The sequence below is a fragment of the Watersipora subatra genome, chromosome 6 (genome assembly GCF_963576615.1).
Source record: "Watersipora subatra chromosome 6, tzWatSuba1.1, whole genome shotgun sequence".
NCBI classification, from domain to species: Eukaryota; Metazoa; Bryozoa; class Gymnolaemata; order Cheilostomatida; family Watersiporidae; genus Watersipora; species Watersipora subatra.
The window spans coordinates 19,679,028-19,702,327 of record NC_088713.1 but is presented as its reverse complement, the minus strand read 5'-3'; the positions used below and the strand labels follow the sequence as shown (position 1 = coordinate 19,702,327).

Genomic DNA, 23,300 nt, shown 5'->3' with positions numbered 1-23,300 from the left:
AACGGATAGTGGGAATTACATTTATAAAATATATATTGTCTATCAGATGGAGACTCAGATGAAAATAAATTACCAATGCGAGCTTTGCTGCTATTAATAAAGAGTGGCCATAAATAGACGCAGATAAATGTGTGAACTACACTAGGAAAAATTTTTACTGTCTTTTCTGAATTTAATTAGTTTATACTGAATTTTTATTGGAGAAAACATTGGAGAATAATGTTATGTAGACCGTATCAGCAAATTATATGAACAGATCAAAAACAGGTTGGTTTATAACAAGGAGATTCAGAGATTAACAAGATTTTTTGCCGGTTAAAAGATGTATAAACCCAAAATAAAAACGTTGACACGTAGATACGATGAGTAATTTTAATGAACGTGTACCAATAGAACTATTGCTAGCCAAAAACTATGCAAACAAGAAACTACGTGGCTCACAAAGCAGAGTCATTCTCTGATTGGTCCAAGCAGCTCTTTACCTGTTGAAGATAAAATATTACTCCATTGCTGAAACTGCTTTTAGTCTGCTCCAGATAAATCAGTAGGTTATGTATTTTCCAAGTTTTATCCCTACCAACAGACTTTCTCTCAGTTTAATTTATATGTATTTACTTCAAGGGTCTCGTAGCGTTGTGATTGTCTGTATTAAGCAAATCTTCCTATTGCATGACCAGGTAATAAATATTGTTGCTCAAGTTTACAAAGGGCTATCTAAATGTGAGAAGACAACTCTGTAATAACCACAATTATATAGGTAGTTAGTACTGTCACTCTGAAACCTACTATACAGTTTATCCGTAGTAAAGCTAAAAATATTCGTGATTTACTTTGTTGTCAATCAAATAATCTGCAGCATGTGTGAAAATATTTGATGCTAACTGTTACAAAGTTTTAACCACAATAATTTATAAACGTATTCATTGAGTGCAATTGTCCCTAATGCATGCTCAGAAGTTTTTAGGAGTTTCTGATAGGATGGCAGTTTAGGAGGTAGATTCTTAAAAACCAGACAGAGTTTTGGAATCAAACTTTTAAGCAACCTTATCAGAAAGCACAAGGCACACGTATGTAAAGTTTTAATAAAATTGACCAAAAAGAGTAAAAACACATCTCGTTTATAGAAATTATCATATTCATACTATTTGTTGCAACGAACAAATTATGGATTATAGATTAACAATTATAGATTCTGGTAGCTTTTAAAAATTTAAAGTTTGCCCATGGCAAACAACAATATTGATATATGATATATATAACTATATAATATTGACATATGATATATATAACTATATAATATTGATATATGATATATACAACTATATAATATTGATATATGATATATATAACTATATAATATTGATATATGATATATACAACTATATAATATTGATATATGATATATATAACTATATAATATTGATATATGATATATATAACTATATAATATTGATATATGATATATATAACTATATAATATTGATATATGATATATATAAAACTATATAATATTGATATATGATATATATAACTATATAATATTGATATATGATGTATATATAACTATATAATATTGATATATGATATATATAACTATATAATATTGATATATGATATATATAATTATATAATATTGATATATGATATATATAACTATATAATATTGATATATGATATATATATATATATAACTATATAATATTGATATATGATATATATATATACCTATATAATATTGATATATGATATATATAACTATATAATATTGATATATGATATTTATAACTATATAACATTGATATATGATATATATAACTATATAATATTGATATATGATATATATTGATAGGGAACAGCTATACTATAACTGAAATGTTTTGCAGCCAAAAGCACTGTCACCAGCCAAAAGCATTGACCAATAAAAGGGAATATAAAATTGTTATATGTAAAAGTATTCAAGATTGTTATTCATAAATTATTTATATGCAAAAACAATTGTTGGCTTGTACAATTATTTATAAATTGATACTTTTTAAACAAACACTAAAAAGCTTGCCGAGTTCACTTTCTGCTTTTGGTCATTTTACAGATATAAATCACTACAACTCAGCATAAAGCTGGATAGCTTGGCATTCTGCTAGTGCCAAAATATCATACTATGTCCTATCAATCTCTGCCAAATTATATAATATTATATCATATACTACAATATATTATAATAATATAGTATATTGTATTATGTTATATTATATTATACATTTTATTTGGTATTGTATTACATAATATTGTCAAATATAATAACATATTTTATTATATTTCACTATATTGTACGGCATTATATTTTAATATGCTAAATTCTGATATGTCACAATATATTCAATTATATTAAGTTATACTCAACTATACTTTATTGTATTATGTTGCATTCTATCAGTGAGAGACTTCTCGCCTAATAAAGATTCTAACCTTTTAGTATTTTATCATCACTTTGATTGAGTTAATTTCTCATTATTGTTTTTTGCGTGGCTTATTATAATCTAATCTTGCTGTTGTATTTCACTTCTCTATTTCCTTTTTCAAAATTACTAAATAAAAATATAATTTGTTTAAAACATAAATCGAAGTGTATTGAGAATTTGTAGTAAATTATTATTTTCTGTCACAATTAAAAAATCTTATATTATATTACATTATATATTATGATGTCACATTATATAACATTTTACGGTATTTTAATTTACTATGTTACATGATATTATATCTTGTTATAGTGTATTGCACTATTTAACATTATGCCACATCATATTATTCCATGTCTTGTATACAGTATTGTGTTGAATTATATCGTATTTTATTATATTATAGTGTTGTATTATTCTTTTTTATTTTTCGCTATATTATATTATACTGTATTATACTAGATTGTAATATAAATTACCATAATTTCTTATATCATATAATGCAGTAAAACATAATGAACAGAATGTCATAAAATGATTAATAAACTATTTACATTATTTGTTCTCTCTAATTTAATGCAAAGAGTAGATGAATGATGCTATAGTTGTGACAAGCTTGTGCATTAAACAAACCTATGTTCTCTGCTCCCAGAAAGATTTCCAAATGCTTGAAAAATTTAATGAAAAACGCTATAAGAACACTGTACACTATATTTGCAGTTAATGGCTAATTTTTATTTATATCAGTAACATTTTTAAAATCTTAGTTGAGAGACCTAGCTGCAGTACTGTTAGCTAACAGGAACTGATACAAATTCAAGCAGAAACTGCCATTTTACTTGTGCAAAGATTGAATAAGTGATGATGTTATTAAACAATTTTCCACACGAAATAGTTAACAATTTTCTGCAGTGATAGCACATGCAAGATAAAACTAGGGAGAAGGTAACAAGTCTTCATTTTTGCCCATTTAATGAGAGTCTATAGTCAGCTACAGTAATCTTATTCAAACATTGTCGATGGCTTTTTATAACATTAATAACACATTATTCTCTGGTTGTAAAATCTTTTGGCATGATGGAAGCATTCTAAAGTATTTTGGTTTTGCATGATGCAGCTTGGAAAACAAAACTTTTGAATATTGCCATTGCAAGTAAATTACGTTGTTTTTCCAGTCATAATATAGAAATTAGCCAAAAAGTAACATAAGTTACTAAAATTTTAATCAGCTCAAAAAAAAACTGAAAGCTCTCTTCCCTTTTTTCTAATCTATTCAATCTCATTATCCTTTAATAGTTGATGTGTACAGAGATAAACCTTGTTAGTTCATAAGTATATTTCTATTTTAAGTTAATCACTGATTAATTTTTTTCCAATTTAGAGTGTTGTGGCTGGCCACTTTATAAATAAAGATAATATAAGGATAAGCTTGGATAAAGTAGAAGGAGAAAATTGGAACAAGAAAAGATACAAGTGAAAAGTAAGATAGAAATATATATAATCAACATTTTACTTACTCCATTTTGTGGGCTTCTGATCTTCCTGAGTTATAAACATTAGGACACAACCATCCTACTCTATTTCATATTAATCATATGTATGAGATGTAACATCTTGGTACAAATTCTTACAGCTTACCTTTGAAAGGCCTTTGAAAAAAGCTAGACTCTGGCTAGGTTTGAACTTACAAGCATTCTTAAAGATGTTGAGATTCTGGTTACAGCAATATGTTTTGATTCACCTCATGTACAGTGTACTTATGAACTTGTTGTGACAGCAGTGGAGAAAATTGCTACCTTTAGGGATACCCAAGAAAATAATCTTTTTTGACAAAGTCTGTCTTTTTTACAAAAAAGATAGACTTTAGCTGATTTTGAACTTACAACTATTCCAATGGATGAAGAGAATCTGGTTGCTGAGCGATGTTTCTATTCGTTACATGTATTTATACACAGGGTTGACAGCAGTAGAAAAAATCAAAGGTTTTGGGGCTAACTTGAGATGTGGTTAAATTTGACATGCCCTAAAATGAAGACCTAACTGATATGATCATCACATTCCTTATTGGTGGCTGTTTGCAACTTTTAGGATTTTATATCATCTTCACGCTGCCTGCATATTAACCTTTATATCAGCTTATCATATATTTTTACAGAATAATTATAACTGCATGTCCTTTAAGTTGTCAGTAACAGGCCCTCTCAACTGTAGTAAAACTACATGCTAGTTAGTGTGCAAGTTGCTATATAAACACAGGTATGACTATACATAGATTTGTTTTATAGCAGAATTGTTTAGAAAACACTGAAATATTGTTGGTTGATTAACACCTAGGTTTTTAATATCCATAGCTTGACAATGACAAAAGAGCAAATACTCATCTATATCTGGATCAAACAAACTTTATCTCTAGGCCTCACACACTTTGTTACTAACATTATGAACACAGTTCCATATAAAACCAATAAAAATGTTGCTTAAGACATAATTCCCGACGTAGGAAAATCTTTATGAAACCTACACTGAGCAGTCAAAGATGTTTTGTGACACCCTTGTGAGTATAATCATACAAATCATAGCCAGTTCAAAACAAACATAGTTTTGTGTGGTGGATAGATACAGTGAATGCATTTGAAAGGCCTTGAGACCAAAATAAGTTCATAGCACAATGATGCAAATATGCTACAGCTGTTGTATTATAGTATTTTGTGAGGCTCAGGCTATATTGAAATCTGTGCTGAAACCAGTTGCAGCTGGTCACTGCAATTATGGTGAGTAAATAAAGCCAGTAGATTAGGTAGTATTAAGCAGTATTTGGGTAGTATTTAACAGTACATAAGTGGGTAGAAATAATTTCATCAAAGTAAATAAGCTTGTTTATACAACATGGCACAGCTGACAAAATTTTAAGTTTTAGGAGTTAGTTAACAAAGTAATACTAGTACTGATGATGAGTTAATTTTAACAATTGATGGTACCCTTTAACAGGCGCGCAGGTGAGTTGATGTGTGGTGTAGGCTAAGGTGAAGTGTTAGTCAAAGCTATGAAATGTCAAAGCTTGCAAAGTATGGATGTTGGAGATAAATGGTTAAATAGTTAAAATTTATTATTCATGAAGGAGGTGAGAATTAAACATAAAAGAAGAGGAAGTGTAGAGTGAATTGCGTTAGTAGTGTAAAGAAGATTGTGTTACAATAAAACTTGGTTATTCAAAATGGCTATTTGGCAAGCATGGTAAAGGTTTATGGAAACTATTTGTAAAAGAGATGAGTTTGTGTATCAAGAGTGCAGTGGAGAGGAGAAGCAATGAAGGTGGTAATAGATGACCTATTATGAAAAAATAGAGCATATTTACTGCCATTGTCAAGAGCTATTGGACATAGTAGTGGAGATGTTGAAAGGCGTAGGATTTGATGTAGATGGTGTGAATTCTATTTATGAAAGGCCCGTAGTATTTTGCTGAAGTGTTATGGGAGACAGAAAAGTATGCTTGTAAAAGGGCTAAGGTTCTACGACTAGACAGGCAGTTGGTGAAAATGATAGATAGTTTTTTGCGATGAGTTGTAAGTTTCAGCATACATACTGAGGTAGCTAATAATGCTGAGAGAAAGAGAGGTTTGCAGTGATAATAGCAGTTGATGAGTTGAGAGATAGAAAAGTGAAAAAAAGTTGAAGAGTGCTGATTTAACATAGGATAACTTGAATGAGACATCGATGGCTTGAGAGATGGCGAATAATTTGGACATCTTTTTGAGAGCAGAGAGTAGAGATAGTGACTTGAGAAGTTAGAATAAGGAGATTTCAAGGGTGTCAAAGGAAAGCAGTGGGGCCCAGTACCCTAAAGATAGTGATAAATGGTATGATTCAGGAGGTATATATTCTTCTAAAGGTAGTCCTAGAGATAGTACATAGCAGGTATAGGGCGATGAGCCGAGAGTATAGTATGAGTAGGGACAGTAAGAAGTATAGAACTAACAGCAAGGTGAGGTGTGTCTCAAGACATTGAGCAGGTAATAGAGAAAGTGGAGTGAGAGTTTGCTACAATTTTAAGTGGAGTAGTCATTAGATACAGAGTTGTTCTACCATGAAGTTTTTTTTGTAAACAGTGAGGTCATGTATCGGCGACTGTAGGGCATGAGAGGAAAAAAAACGAGGTATGATGTGAGTTAGCAGTAAACTAAAAGGTAGGCATGATAGCAGCCCCAAAAAGTTTGGTAGCCAAGATAATAGGACAAGGAGGTGTAGAGGCAGAAAAAGCCTTTGTGAACTGAAACATAAATGTGGTGGATGTAGGAATAACAGTATAGACCAGTGTAGGACTCAAAGTCCTAGTTGTGAGAGAGACAGTCGGTATAAGAAATGAAAAGTGAATAGATATGACGAGAGGTTGAAGAGAAGAAGCAGAGGTGAAAATGTAAAATTATTTTGCTCTGGAAATAAGTATATTAAAAACCAATAACTATGCCCGAAAATGTGCAGTTTTTTAAATACCAATAGCGAGTTGGTTGAGTTCACATTTGATACTAGGGCTGAGGTGTCGATAGTAATTGAGGTAGCAGCTAATAGGTTAAGCCTATGGTTGATAAACTCATCAACAGCTTTAGAAAATGCTAATGATGATGGTTAGTTAAATGTAGTTGAAATGGCGATAGTTTATTTGGAAAGTAAACACAGGATTTTGGATGCGAATGGTTATGTGGTAAAAGGATTGAAAACACACCTTTTGGGTATAACTGACTTAAAGATGTAGTTGCGTCAAAATTTAAGTTGATCTTAAAAGAAAGCATTTTTTTTTCTCTATCAGTTGATATGTTGTTTGTTGTGTTACGCGATCGCATTGCCAAGATATTTGAAGATTAAAACCGAAAAAATCTGATCACCGTAAAAACGCTCAGGCCACAAAAACGTGCCCAGCCTCGCCAAAAATGATGTCACGCGTTTGGCAACCTCTCTCTATCTCTCGTATTCACATCGGCTATTTGCGATAAAAGTCTAGTCTTACGCGGCTCTATTGGCATATATCTTATTTTGTATTTGCTCGTGTTGGCTAGAATAAAATTTTAAATCCTGCTACAGATGCATTATTATGAATGTTTAAAAGGCCTCAAATAACGAAAATTGAAAGTTTGTTCTACTCACTTTCTCCAAATGTTGTGTAAACATTTGGGTACCGACTACCAATTCTACCGGTCTATGGTAATTCTGTCTAGTCACTTTATGTAGAACGCGGTCTTTGTATCAGCACAGTTCTGCAGCTACCCATATAAACGATATACAGCCTCCCATAAGCCCCGCCCACATTATGTCGCCTATTACCTATTGCCTACGTACTAGTTTCTTACTAGTTTCTTACTACTAGCAAGCCACCTCTTTGAAAAGAATATAGACAGGGATAGAGTTTTAAGGATGAGAAGTCTGCTGCAAACTGGATTTGAACTCACATTCTCCAGTTCTGCGGACACCCATATACCATATCCGATTCACTACAATATTCTGCAAATCATGTTTTGCATTATCTTCAACAATATTATTTTATTATATAATTTTACAAGCAAAAATATTTTCATCTCGGCATAAAGCTTTTATTAAAAATATTCATCAAGTCGTGGCCACTCACATAGTATTAGCTGATACAATAAGACAAATTCATCTACTGCAACGAACTCAAACAAAACATCATCCAGCACGCATTCAAGTCTTGCTTTCTCCTTTATAGCAGTTTCCACACTGACAAAGCTTCTTCGGCTGGTGGGACGACATAAACATTCTGTAATCAGTAAAACAAGTAAATGTAAACAAAGTAGATGCAATAAATATGTCATTCATAGATATGTCATTCTAAAGCGTATCCATTGACAGCTTCCAAATTGGGAGTTAAATAGATTGCGAGTGTAATTTTAAAAACGAATAAACATTTAATAAAGGCACAAGTACGCCAAGCCAACGATTCAAAGCTTTGGTTCTGGAAATTAAAGATTTGTAATGATCAATCGATTTTACCCACTTCCTACGTGTGAAAATAATTTGTAATCATGATTCTAATTTACCAAAGAAAATTCGGAAAAAATATTATAGCTAGGTAAAACGGCAGATAAGCTATGAAACGATGATTGGAGATAGCAAAGAATTATCATTTTATTAATTAGTATATGTATTTATGACTATAAAAAATATTACATTTACTAAAGTATAGAAGACTCTAAGTTAATTTACCTCCATTCTGTCTTCTTCTGCAGCAAAACGCTGCTGACGCCTGTCAGCTTTGGCCATAGGCTGTCTACTCTAATCTTTTACTAAACGTTGCTCAGATAACTCTGAGTAGCGGTCGCTCGAACTTGAAGCCATTTTGAAACTATGTATAACTTAGTAATTGTTGAAACGCGTTGAATCAGTAACGATGAGCATGAATTCTCTAGCGATGAGACTCTTCGAGATCACAGACAACGCGTTTTACGAGTGATAACATTTATTACGGTCTATATAAAAATTTCGCAATCGTGATTGGCTAACGAAGCGACCTCATATTTATCGCTCGTGGTTTCGTTTCAGAAAACAAGCTAGTGACGTCACGAATTTGGCACCCGCTGGAACGTGAGCTTTTTAAAAAAGGGCCTCATTCAAACGCATATATCTCTGGACAGGGTCGGTCTACAAAGACAAAAATGGCATCAAATTGTAGCTGATGTTTTAGCCTTTTATGGGTCCTAATTTCATTTTTGACGCAACTACATCTTTAAAGCAGCAAAAAATATTGGCTGTTGTGAATGCGCGATGTGAGAGCAAGCTTGAGTGGACACAAAAGAGTTTAGTGATACTAAGCAACTTAGTTGGTTCTTTGTCAAAAGTCATTAGTGCTGGGTTTTGTTGTGCTTCAGATGATGTCAAGTTGAAAAACCTGACAAAAACGTCTGAAATAGAGGACGATGTTAAAAAAAGCTGTACGCATCGATGTTGGTGAATCAATGTAATCAAAATAGTGATGAGTAGAGGAAGTGAAGTAATAGAAGTGTATGTCGGAGACCAGCACAAGGACAGTGGTGGAGATACTGTTAACCAAAAGAGGACAAAACTATGCACCAAGACAGTGGTGGAGATACTGGTAACTGAAAGAGGACAAAACCATGCACCAGGAAAGTGATGGATATACTGGTAACTGAAAGAGGACCAAACCATGCACCAGGAAAGTGGTGGAGATACTGGTAACTAAAAGAAGACCAAACCATGCACCAGGAAAATGGTGGAGATACTGGTAACTGAAAGAGGATCAAACCATGCACCAGGAAAGTGGCGGAAATACTGGTAACTGAAAGAGGACCAAACCATGCACCAGGAAAGTGGTGGAGATACTGGTAATTGAAAGAGGACCAAACCATGCACCAGGAAAGTGGTGGAGATACTGGTAACTGAAAGAGGACCAACCATGCACCAGGAAAGTGAAGCAGGCTATGAGGTATAACAGAGGAAGCAGTCATGCTGAGGTGAGCGAAGGTGCTAATAAAGTAGCGAGACTTGTATCTGTAATGAAGATCTTGTGGTCGTTTTTTGCTGAGGTGTCCAGTGATGGAATGTTGAACAGAGATGGTTATGAGAAAAACCATAGATATAGTAAACCCTAGATTGGCGAATAGCTATCATTACAATGGAGCAAAAGTGAGGCCTATAATTGGCTGTTGTTTTCACGACGTTACGTCGTAGTGATGTGCATCACAGCATCAGAGCCTTCTATTGAGCAATGAGTTTAATAGTGAAAGCACGCTTGGCATGCTAGTTTTTAAGTCATAAACGTAACAATAAGACCGAATTCTTATTGAAATGTCATCAGAAGAGACCACAACACCCCAGGTATATCCTGAATTGCCCATAACAAAACAGAACTTCAACTCAAAACAAGAAGTTCTCAACAATATCATAAGCTATCAATGCCGATTAAAGACACCAAGCTGAAAGCTGCTAGTGGAAAATAATAGGAAAATCATCATCATTTCGTCATTGGTTTTGAGTCAGCAGCCAAATCTGTACATGGCATTGCTCAATATCTTTTCAGCAACTACCCTTACATCAACTACTTCCTAACCTTTAAGATCAACCAGGATGCATTGAGAATCTGTTTTTAACAATACGATCTAAGGGTGGCTATAACAATAACCCGGATGTGCAGTGCTTTAGATCTGCACTTCGAGCACTGTTCATAAAAGCAGATATCACACCAAGTCCCAATGTTAACTGTATTGATCTGGATGTGAGCAGGGCTGGAAAAACTGGCCAACTTCTGCTACCTTCTCTGGCTAGAAAGAAAAAGAAAGAAGAGACAAAAGCTGAGGAAGGTGAAGATGAGGAGTTCGGTGTTGAGGATTGTTTTCTAACTCAAATGTGATGAGTGTATCAAGTTCTTGACCGATGTCGAAGTAGTGGGAAGTAGAAATAGTGATGACATAACCCTAATCTCAGTTAAAAACAGAGGAGGATTGGTGACCAGATTGATAGGCCGAATAGGTATTGCTGCAGAAAAGTGCCTACGTTCACACATGGAAAGCTGTGGTAACACACAGAGAGCTTTTAAACAAGTAACATCACAGACAGTAACATCTATGTCTTATTGCATAACTTCCATCAAGGTTTCACATGTACAGTGCATGCCAACAGTCCACTCAAAACTATAGTAAATCGCTATACTAAAATCAGAATACACTATGTCGCTTCAAAGCAGGAATCTCGTCTAGTTATTTTCGGTCATGTCTAATGGGTGTTTAATACAGTGGTCCAGCGTAACTGCTTCTAAATCTCATTTGATTCATTAGTTTGTTATTAGTTTAATTTCTATTTGGTCACTCTTTGTATTATCACTGATATAGAAACTTCTAAATCATTGGTATTATCTATTACCATTTGTCTAAGATTCTTGCCTTTCTCATCCAAAGTCATTACAGTCATACTTCGACTTACGAGCTTAATGCGTTCAGAGACTGAGCTCGTATGTAAATTTCCTCGCATGTTGGTGCAATTTATTTATATATAGAACAATTAAATATATATTGATTGTTTTCCATACTCTGAAAATGCAAATAAAACACTCAAAACAATATATTGTAACAGAAAGAACATGTTGGTTATTGTCCTAACTTACCACATGCTTTCAAAAAGCAACAAATAAAAATAACGCAAGGAAATGTGATTAATTAAAATGTAAAATTAAATACATACAATAGCATCTAACGCTAGCATTTGCCAAAGAGGGAGAGATAAGTTATCCTTCATTACAACAGTTGACTTTGATAAATTTAGATTTTATCCAAATCTTAAAAGACAAACTTAAAAGCAAACCTAAAAGCAAACTTCAATCTTTAACTTAACGTAGTTAAAATTTTTTCAGCGTTCATAGTTTTAAGTTTCTTGCTTGTTAGCTAATTTTTCTTTTGTTTCGCTCTCACAACCAGCCGGTCGTTTTAAGAGAAACCTATCTAAGGACGTTTGCCTTTGTCGCCCTTTCAACATGTTGCGATCAGAACGAACGCAGGTGTTGTCACCAAGAGTTAATGCACGACCGCTAGCCAACTTGTCCGAATGTCTATTTTTTATAGTCTTGATAGATAGCACCGGCCTTTTTACGTAGCATCGTTTCAGTTACGCAGTCACCGGCCAATTTTTTGTCTTTTATTCAAAGCCTGAGCAATCTCTCCATCAGTGGTCGTGACGATCGCTGCATCGTTTAGAAACTATGGTTAATTCTTTTTGTAGACTAAATGCCTTGAATATAATCCTTGTGTTTGATAATTGTGGATGTATTTTTGTCATATTGCTGAGCTAGCTCAATCACGCATACATCTTTTGCAAATTTTTCAATAATTTTCCGTTTAATATCAATTGTTATTATTCGCTTTTTTAACTATAGAAAAATTGAGCAGTTTTTAGTGCTAAGTCAATAGGAGTTAATAGATCAGCTGATTCGCTTTGCACATCACCATGACGTTGACTCATGCTAATTATAGGCCTCACTTGTTTTGATTATTCGCATATCTAGGGTTTACTATATCTATGAGAAAAACGTAGTAAAGATTAAGAGAGAGAAAGAGGAGGTGCAGAGAAAGTCCGATGAGAGAATGGCTATGATAAAAACTAAGTATGAGGCAGCAGTCACGGAGTTGAAAAATGCCGAGGCTTTCAAGGTGGCTATACAGCAGTTGGCCAAAACTTGGATGATGATTGCAGAAAGTAGATTTGTGCTAATTAAAATTCAGGCTGAGAATAATATTTCTAGACTTATCACAACACCCTGGACCACTTCCTGTGCAGTGAGGTACAATCCAGAAGGAGCTTCTTCACAAGATGCATGTCAAACTTACCTTCCTAAATGAGAGCATTGTTAAGATGGATAAGATGGTATTGACTCAACCAACATACTAGTCAGTAATGGCAGTAAAATTAGTTGGCAGTAACATTGATCACGGTGTAAGTGTTGGTAGTGACCGGGGTCATTGTAGAAGTATTGGTTGAGGCGGTGGTCAGGGTGATGGAAGAGTGAGTGCGTACAGGCAATGATTCTGGCAGTAAAGAGGAGAGTATTTTTGGCAGTAGCACAGGGTAAGTCACGCCAGAGGCATAGCCTTTGAAGACAACCTCAATGAAGCAAATTAACAAGCATCCTATGTAAGGGAAGTTACCACAGGTGCTCGTTGGTTGTTATGGTGTGGCCTCTGAAAAGAAATAATGTTGTTTTATGGGATTTATTGGACTCAGGCTATATAGGTGTCCGATATCAAAGCAGTAGCAGGTGGGCACGCCAAATACAGTGAGTAAATAGAACCAGTGGATTAAGTAGTATATAAGTAAGTAGAAAGGAAGATGAAGCCTTCTTCTTTGCTACAACCTCATATGAGTACATTTATTTATACAAAAATAGCAACCCTTCACTTGGGATAGTACATGTACTTCGATTTAACATATTTCGCTTCACAATTTATCACTTAACATTTTCGTGATGGCATTTGCTTCAAGCATTAATTTATTTTCCTAATCTATAACTCTTAAAATACTCCCATTGTTTGCGTGTTTAATTTGCAGTTGAACCTGTTATTGCTGATCTTAATTTGATGCCTTGAGTACTGATATTTTGGTATGTTCTTGGAGAAAAACTAGCAAGTAGTATTTTGAATAGCTAACACCAAAATGATTTTTTAATGACTGCATGAGAACACTAACATTTTAAAATTCTACCTCAATCTTTTCTTGGTGTTGAAACCGACTTCACGCGTATTATGTTGGATTCTTCTATTTATTCTAGCTCAAATATATGATGTTAGTTTTTATCGAGATTAGCTCTGTAAGCAAAAACTATCTTATGCTAAATCAAAAGTTCTCTAACCCTTTGAACCGTGGCCGTTCTTGTTAATGTGTGCCAGTAACCCTGGGCAATTTGTCAAGCAGCACAAAGTTTTTAAAGTTTTATTAAATATATCTAAATGTGCTCATAATACAATGATATTTAGTAAAACACTAGTAAAGTAGTCAGCAAACCCACAGCAAATCTCACCAAACAGAAAAAAACTTGATTTCAAAATTATTTGGGCTGAAACTATAAAAGTTCCAACGATTTCAAAAACTTGTAAAACCATTTACAGTAGTATCATATCTATTGAGCACATGTTCACCATAATACCTTGACTCAGAGTATGCTGAAAAATTATAGTTAGTATTATAAAACTTTTCATTTACAACACAATCATTCAAGATATGGTATTAATGCTTAGACACATTCCAAATTGTGTTTTACAATTAGTAAACAATTACGCAATCTTAATTAGAGATTCCAGTGGCTAGTTAGCCCATTGCTTGTTTACTTTTGTGCAGTTTCAATGTCATGAAAAGCTTCATATTAAATAATTAAAATTCAAACAGATGATTAATTTTTATTTGTTTGTAACAATTGAAGCAAAATACTTGGTTGGGTTAAAAGCCGGTTGGTGGTAGTCGTTTCTCACAGAGGTGAGCTATGTGGTGCTCACGCTAGTGAAACTTTCTGAAAATACCTATGGTAATGTACTCATAGACTGTTACTTTGAGCTACAGTTGGATGTTGTTTAAAACATTAGCCAGCCAGCCTTGTGCCGGATTAAGCAAGCAAACAGTTAAACAGGTTTTAATCGGCAGCTTTTTAAAATTTGATCCAAAGTCAAAATTATAATGTAATTTGTTTATGTTTATCGATTAGTGTCCTATACCGATGTTATTTAAAGGAACTCACAGCCAGAAGGAAACAGCCAAAATTTATGTTGGTATTACCTTGTTGAAAAGCTGAAATAGAAAACTGAGATAATAAAATTTTTTTGATGTAATGATTTTTTTCCCTTTAACAAAACAAAAAACTTAGTTGGTGCTTTTGTCAATTGTTTTTGATTTTATTTTAAATAATAATTCTGGAGAATTAACAAATAAACATTGCTTCATCTTGTGTAATTGTTTTTATAATAAACTTGATACCTAAACATACTATATACTTATACTAGCTGTACTACCTGGCATTGCTTGGGTTATAAAAAAGTCTTTGGACAGAAAATTGATTTGTATTTAACATATAACAACATTTGCCATTCTAACTTTTAAACTACATATCATGAGAGAAGTGTTTTGTGTAGTTGAGAAATGAAATAAGAGAGAAAATAAAAACAACTGTAAAGGTTTTCAAACTTGGTCAAACAACTGTAACTTCATATTATGGAGAAAATGTTTTGTGCAGGACAACTAAATTTAGAAATTCATGTAAATAAAACAACCGTAAAGGTTTTCAAACCATTGTAAATTTAAAACTTCATAACTTGAACAAAGTGTTTTGTTGAAATAAATTAGAAGGAAAAACAAAAATGTAAAGGTGTTTAAATGTTAATGTAAAATCATTAGTGAGTAATGGCTGAATATGGTTTATTTCGCTACTATTACGATCTAAAATTATTTAGTATAAAATTATATGACTTCAATTCTTTTCAGTGTTGGCATGCAAAAATTGGCATGTAGGCTAATATCGTAGGCTATAGGTACTAATCATCATCGTCAAAAATAGTGCCAAAATGCTGTGTCAACATTAATAACTATAGGTACCTACATTGACTTTAGTAAATTTTGTGGTCATGATCTGCGTACCCAAGATAATATAACATTACAATGTACTATGTGGAAAGTTTTTACCTTCGAGACAGATGTGTAATATAAACGCTGAATCTAACTTAAATGAGATTAGTTTACTAAACACATACTTGAAGGAAGTTGTAGTATTTATATTAGTAATTAGGATATTAGAATATTTAGAATACGGATAACTCACTATGGCAAGTTCAGCGACGTATATCTTTTAATAAGGTATAAAACCAGTACACAACTCACCAAATTGTAAGTTCGAGATAAATAATTGTCGATATTGTGGTGCTGAATAAATTAGTCCTAAAAAAAATGATGAAAAAGCACCGGGTTGCATACACTTTGGTTCCAAAATATCTCTGAACAGAAGCATCGTAACTCGTGGAAGCAAAGCTAAAATAATTAGCGCACGCATGGGGGTAGCCAGTATATGATAACGTAACTGATTACTATTTCGTTCTGGCTCAGTGATGGAGCACCCATCCAATTAAGAACCTTGGTGATGCGTTCGCAGTGAGTTCAAATCCATCAGAAAGCAGAACTTTAGTATCATGATTTTAAGATCTATAGCTGGATGGACAGACATACTTTGAGAAATATATATACATATGTATATATTACTATACAATTACTGTAAAGCCCCACTGTTTAGAATTACATTGATTAGACACAATGTTGTATTAACAAGGCATATATATATATATATCGTAAATTCTCATGCTCAAGCCGCGCAGCTTGTTGTTGGGCGGGGCTTCTGGTTCAAGGTCATAAACCGCGGCTCAAGGCCATTCTTTTAAAACTTACGTGGGGCTCAGGGCGGCTTTTCGATAAATGCGGTCTCTGCTCAGCTCCCACGCTATAACCATAGAATCGCATTCATGATACACTTTTATGTACGGGAATTTGGCGACCTACTCATTTATTTTTAAGATCATGTTTATGGAATACTCAAGACTAAAGAAGAACTTTTCGAGATGAATTTGTGACACACGAGTGATAGACAAGTGGTTGGGAGCATGTTAATACCTGCTGACATCGAAGTAGAAACTATGGACCAAACTGAGTGCAAAACAGTTTTTCTTATTCAAGAGGACAAGGGTATAGCAAAACCCGTCTCAACACTCTTGCTCCGGAATGGGTCAAGGATGACAAAACCTCAGTCGTTAGCCACGGTCTGTGGTAGTCTTGGGCCGGTATTGGGTTATCCCTCTTACCGATACTGAGGGATTCTCGGTATCCGAGGAAACCAATCATTTTCGGTGTCAGCTAGGTATCCGCGGCCTGTTTGATGTGATCGGTATTTATCCGTAAAAGCCTACCGGTAAATGGTTATACGGATATCCGGAGAAATATTTAAAACGCTTCACGATGAACATGCTAATCTCAGCACGCATTGGCGAACAAATTCAACGAAAATTTCCACGCTTACTGTATCTACTATTATATTACGTTACATTGATAATGCCACCAGCCTCGAAGGTTTGGGAGTTCTACACAGATTGGAGGACGTATAAAGACTCTAACGGGACTGGACTCTAATTGGACTGCGTATAATTATGTGATTACATTACCTGATTACAATATGTGATAGTAAGATTTTTTTAAACTGATTCAGTATGTTTAACAAAGAAAGCCCCTTGCCATTATCTATCTGCTCTTTATTATACATAAAGTTTGTATCAATAACTATATTTTTTAATAGAATAAACAATAAAAATATGTATCATGAAAATTATAAATTTCCATCTTTTTTTTCTTTTTTGGCTTTTTAAAACAAGGAGTTTCTTTGCCGTAACAATATACTGCTGACTAAAGAATGGTTTTTTTGCACACGCTACTTTTTGCACAACGATAAAAATTGTTCGAGACAGTTATGATTTAAAGTTTAAACCCTTTAAAGACACACTGATAACCAGATACCAAACAATAGTACCGACAATACCAAACTTTCTTAGTTGGCAAAGGATACCGAAGATGGTAAATACCGAAGATACCGATACCGGGAAAACCGATAAAAATGTGCAAGGGTATCCGATCCGGCACTAAATTAGATACCGGCCCAACACTAGTCTGTGGGCAAATGCGGCTTGTTAGTAAGGGCGGCTAGATACCACAGACGGCTTGTTGGAGGGTTATTTTTTCCTTCGTGAGTCATCTGTTTGTGAGCACAAGCCGGGCAGCTTGAGCATGAGGACTTACGGTATATATAGGCCCTATATATAATCGATGTAATCATCTAATTGATGTAATTATAAACAGTGCGGCTGTACAGTGTGTTATTTGATTAATGTCATCAAACTCATGGAGGGATGACACAGATCGTTGCTTTGTTCTGTTTTATTGCCATGATTGGTAAGTGAAGTGTTCAAAAGATAACGCTAGGTAACAATCACAGGTAGTCTCTTCTAGCTATTGAAAACAAATTGGTTTAATAATAATTTCTAACTAAAGTTTTATTCAAAGTATTTGATTAAATTTAACACAGAAAACCGATAGGTCTATGTTGTGGAATAAGTGGTGCTTAATTGGTTATTATTTCGAATGTTCTAAAAGCTTTTGCTAATCTGAAAAGTTTTTCTGTGCATAGTTTAATCAGTTTGCCAACTTTGTTCCTTTAAACATTATGCTTAGCTTAATTTAATAAATGACTGTTTGTCAGCAGAGTTGAAGTATTTATTAAAAGTTGCATTAAACAGGTTTAGCAGCTCATCAAAAATGTAATTCTAGATTTATACACAACAGAATCAACAGAAGCCAAAATAGAGTTATTGCATTAAGCAGTGTATAGATACAGTGATTTTAAAAAAAGATGTACATAACACATCAATAGACTCAAAGCTCACCTCAAAAAGGTGTAGTAATAAATTTAGAGATTTAATAATATTTAAAACAATTTCAATAAAACCAAACAATGTGTTCAATAACTATGAAGAACCCACCTAAAGAACTGAACGAACCACAACTATATTTAAAACTACATGAACAATATATATTTATTTATAAGCCAGAGCTAAATAGCACTTCAATAAAATTAAATAGCTTTGTGATAAACATAAAAACGTTATCAATAGAGTCAACTTCAATTATAGAGTTTCAATGGGAATACAATAGAGCTTAGCAATGCACTCACTGTATTACCCTAAATATAATTTGTATTCACATAAACTAAAAACGAAATAGTTAGACAATGAAATTCAAGTCACATAAAGAGCTTTTTAGATGAAAATATAATTAAGGGAGCTTGGAGCTGATATACGGTATCAGCACAAACCACTCAGAAAATATTACTGCAAATGTAAACAAAATAAAGAACTTAACTAACAATATTCAGAATTATTATGTTTAATTTATTAAGCTGTTGTAAGATTTCTCTTTATAATGATATTACAATATAATATACATTTATACTCTTAACTACAATAAGAATCATAGTTAACAAGATAATCTCATGTATATAGTTTTCAAAAAATAGAAGTAACCTTTCCAGGTAATCCAAGTCATTCCTACTGTAGATGGTGGAGCATTTCCTCCTTGATACCATTTGCCATTTAGATTACAAGCAGTGCATGACTCGTACCACCAAGCTCCTACAAATAAGTAATTTGGAAGCCTTGCTATAAATATGACCACAAAACCAATCTTTGCTGGTTTTAAAAGTTTGGTCTTGTCTGCAATATCGCTAATGTTTTCTTTGGAGTTTTCAGAAATATTGTTTATGCTTGCTTTTTTCAAATATTGCTTTAAACCTCGTCTTTGCTTAGTGAAGGCAAATTCTAATCTGTAATATCTCCTTACCTAGTACTTTCGTATATATGCCTAATTTGATAAAATAGAATTTTTGTACGTTTTAATCTTCTCACCTCATCAACCTCCCTAATTCTATTCTGTTTCAGCATCACAATTTTACTTGTATAAAATTATTACCATGAATTGCCAATAATTAATTTTTCGGTAGTTTGCATAATATTTGTAATTGTCAGAATTAGGAAAAAAATTAGAGAAAATGTTGAATAATGACAAACTTTTAATTTTTGTTGGTTTTGAAATTGGAAGTATTTAAAGTGCAAGTCATGCAAGAAAGTATTGCATGACAAAAATATTTAAACAGAGATATCATGAACACACTTCAGGTTTTTCAGATTTTTTTTGACAGGCAATATCTTCCTACGCACAGTAATATACTAGTACATACCATGAAAATCTACAGCACAGTTAGCAGAACTAATGTCATTGTCTTTATCAAATGTAGTAAATTTCATGTTGTTCAGATTATAGTAAGCTGTCCATTAGTCTCCTGCATCTCCAGTATATCCTGATATCTAAAACAGTATTGAGCTTGTTACACGATGATAGATCAACTTTTAGCGAGCCTAATATCATCTACTTCAAGTTTTGATATGAGGTGTCGCTTGATTATGTTACTCCTCTGAGCTACAACTTGCTTAGCGGTTAGTGGTTAAAGGCGCATGTTTATCCACAGTTGACGCATCCTTCCCGTGTACCCCACTTTTGAGGTTCACTCATTAAGTAGCACTGCATGAGGTCCGTGTTATCAGTTTGAGTCCATTTCATCAATTTTGAACCAGTAGCCATTTTTCACCGGCTTGTCCTGGTCCAGCTACAGGCAGCGCAAACCTTGTTTGACCGGGCGACGTCCGAGCCGGCATGGATTTGGTTATTGCACTCATCATAGAGGTTGTAGATGTTACACAAGCAAGGGTCTTGTCTAAGGACCCCCAGAAGGGTGCAGTTGTTGGGGTTTGAACCGAGGACCTAATGATCACTGTCCCGATACCTTACCAAATGCGCTATCTGCCCTGTATATATATATACATATATATATATATATATATATATATATATATATATATAAATATCCTTGATCCTTGTATATAAATATATATATAAATATATATATATAAATATATATAAATATATATATATTTATATATATATATTTATATATATATTTATATACAAGGATCAAGGATATATATATATATATATGTATATATATATACAGGGCAGGAAGTCAACTCTCATTGGTAATGGGATTTGTGTCCCTTGCCTAAGCTCTGAGCTGCACTGATAAGGCTTCAATAGCCGAAACAGTACTGTCTGTAGCATGAGTATATATAAATATATATATATATATGTACAGGACAGATAGAATACTGTCGTTTGTAGTTATTTTGTCACAAACTATTTTTCTTAGTTTTAGAAAATAGTATTGCTGCAACTGACTCTGTTATATTAATACAGCATTAGTTTAATATAATATGTATAAGATACAACAGCACATCTGCATGTATATAAACCTTAGTGTTTGTCTTTTGTTTGTCATATGTTGGTCATTTGTGTGTCCAATTAAACTCTAGCAATAAAAAACCTGCTTGCCATAGGATTTGATCTCAAAAAACCAGGTCTAGACCAGCAATCTAAACCACCACGCTATTATCATTTAGCTGAACGTATGGATGAATGATTGTCATGACATTGATTACATTGGTTAAAATACTCGCGCTCCAATTGCTTAGTGTTATCAACTAATAAGCTTATTGTTACACGAAACAGTTAGTAGGCTGGTTTAAAAACTGCTATTGTTTTAGCAAAGATTTTGAATGCTAGTTCATGAGGCAAGTTCCCCGTATTAATTGGGTAATCATTTTGTTATCCGTGAAACGCCGGTAATTTAGTTAGTTTAAATATAAATGATGTAACAAAGTTTTACATACATTCAGAAGGTGCCTATCAAGATAATTCTTTTAAATTTGAGTAGTCATATATTTTACATTCAGTGCCAAATTTTGAGTTATCTCTCCTTCCCTTCTACGTTAACGACTCCTCAGTAGAGGAGTCGTTAACGTAGAAAGAAGAATAGTTGGCTGTTCTAACTTCCCCGTCGTGTGACTCAAGGTAGATGCTAAGTGTACAATTTGTCTTCGTGAGATGGTGAATAGCCTCTAGACCTTAAAAGGCAAACATATCAAAGTTACTCTAATACACACCTAGTTACTCGAGTTAAATGTACATACTCCAATTATGCACAGTTTTTGCTGTCTTATAAGTAGCCTTGTGAATATTATAATCCTCAACATTTGCTGCAAAAATAATTACAATTTTGGCTGTCAATAAGCTAGTATTTTTTAGAAGAAATAATTCTATTTGTAGGAAAATTATACTGATGAAGCAAAGCTTTTAGTTTTTACGTTAAAAAAATTATTGTTCCCATAATACGCTGACCTACAATGAAGAATATATACACTGATTGTTTACAATATCAGTGTGTTATCCATGACATTGTAAATACATACTAAAAATACAAAATATACATCAATACATCAGTGTATTGAAAAATGGGTACAGCAAAGTGTTGGAAGACAATGTGCTGCTCACAAAAATTACTGGTGCCATGGCAAAATGTGCTGCAAGTATTCATTCTAACTCTCAATGCTGTCTGACCCTAGGTTTTTTAGCATCATTTGCTAATAATTTTTCTTATTCAGCTTCCAACCGAGTATTTACTGTTGGCAACTTTAGAGTTTCAGTAGTAGATGATTTAAAAAAAAAGGTTATCTTCTCTTCTTTTTCACCACCATGAATGGTCTATCTGCAACAACCTACATTGGTGTCGGTACATCTGGTTCTGCGTTTTCCCATAAGAACTAGCTAATTTCTTTGCTACATGTTCTAACTTCAAGGATATAAAAACCAGAGAGTTCTGGTCTGCATCTCAAGGCTCTCCAGAAACCAGTTTTCCATTCTTCATCTAGTTGTTAAATTTATGGAGTTATCAAAGTTTTGATTAAACCGGAGAATGCGGATTTGTTTGACGGGCCAATTCCAAACCAATTCAGCAGATTTATAGGCGATTACAAAAACCAGATTTGGTTGAGCAAGACCATACGTTGAAACATTTACTAATATGGTGACCTAAAGACATTTGCTGTTTTTTTGGAAAAGTGCAGTAGATGATCTCTTCAGCTTTCTTGTAGTCTTGCACTACAAGGTTTGCATAGCTCATTAGTGCTCTAAAAACTGTCTCATTGGTGACAAAGTTTACAATTGACAAGTAAGATGATATGTGTTCACCAAACTGGCCTATACCAAGTACTATATATATATATATATATATATATACAGAAGTCAAAAGTTTTTAGATTTCTCACCTACGTAGTTACCATGACAGATTGATATAAGCAAACATACTAAAAGTTTGCTAAAGATCTTGTAAACAACAACTTAACTTGGTTTGTAATAGTCAATCTTTGAATTTACTTAATGTATACTAAATAAAATAATATTGATGTTTATAAATAATTTATGTTGTTAGTAGAAGCTATATCTAAACCATACAAAAAACAACAATCACATATCCACTTACCACACTTATCAAAATATTTTTAGCTTCTATAATATGCACTGCAAAGTGACTAAGTGAACCCAAGTAGTCTTGATGCAATACCAAGGTACTCATTTAAACATATTAATTTGCAGCCAATAGATTTTCACTGACAAACTCCATATCAACTGCATAACAATATCAGTTAACAAAATTATGTACATGTATATACTTACACTTATGTATGTTATGCTAGACTATAACTGTATACAATGTATATACATTTTGATATACGTGTATAAACTAGCGGAATGTCTGGCATTGCACAGGTATTAAAATTAGCTTATAAACAGTGACAGGTAATGTAGTTGCCT

The 23,300-nt window shown here is 33.3% G+C and overlaps 1 protein-coding gene across 1 annotated transcript in view; it reads left to right on the top strand.

The window, feature by feature from the left end:
• LOC137398579 (uncharacterized) overlaps positions 1-23,300 on the top strand; it is a 75,581-nt gene that overhangs the window by 20,305 nt on the left and 31,976 nt on the right. The gene's annotated exons all lie outside the window — the stretch shown is intronic.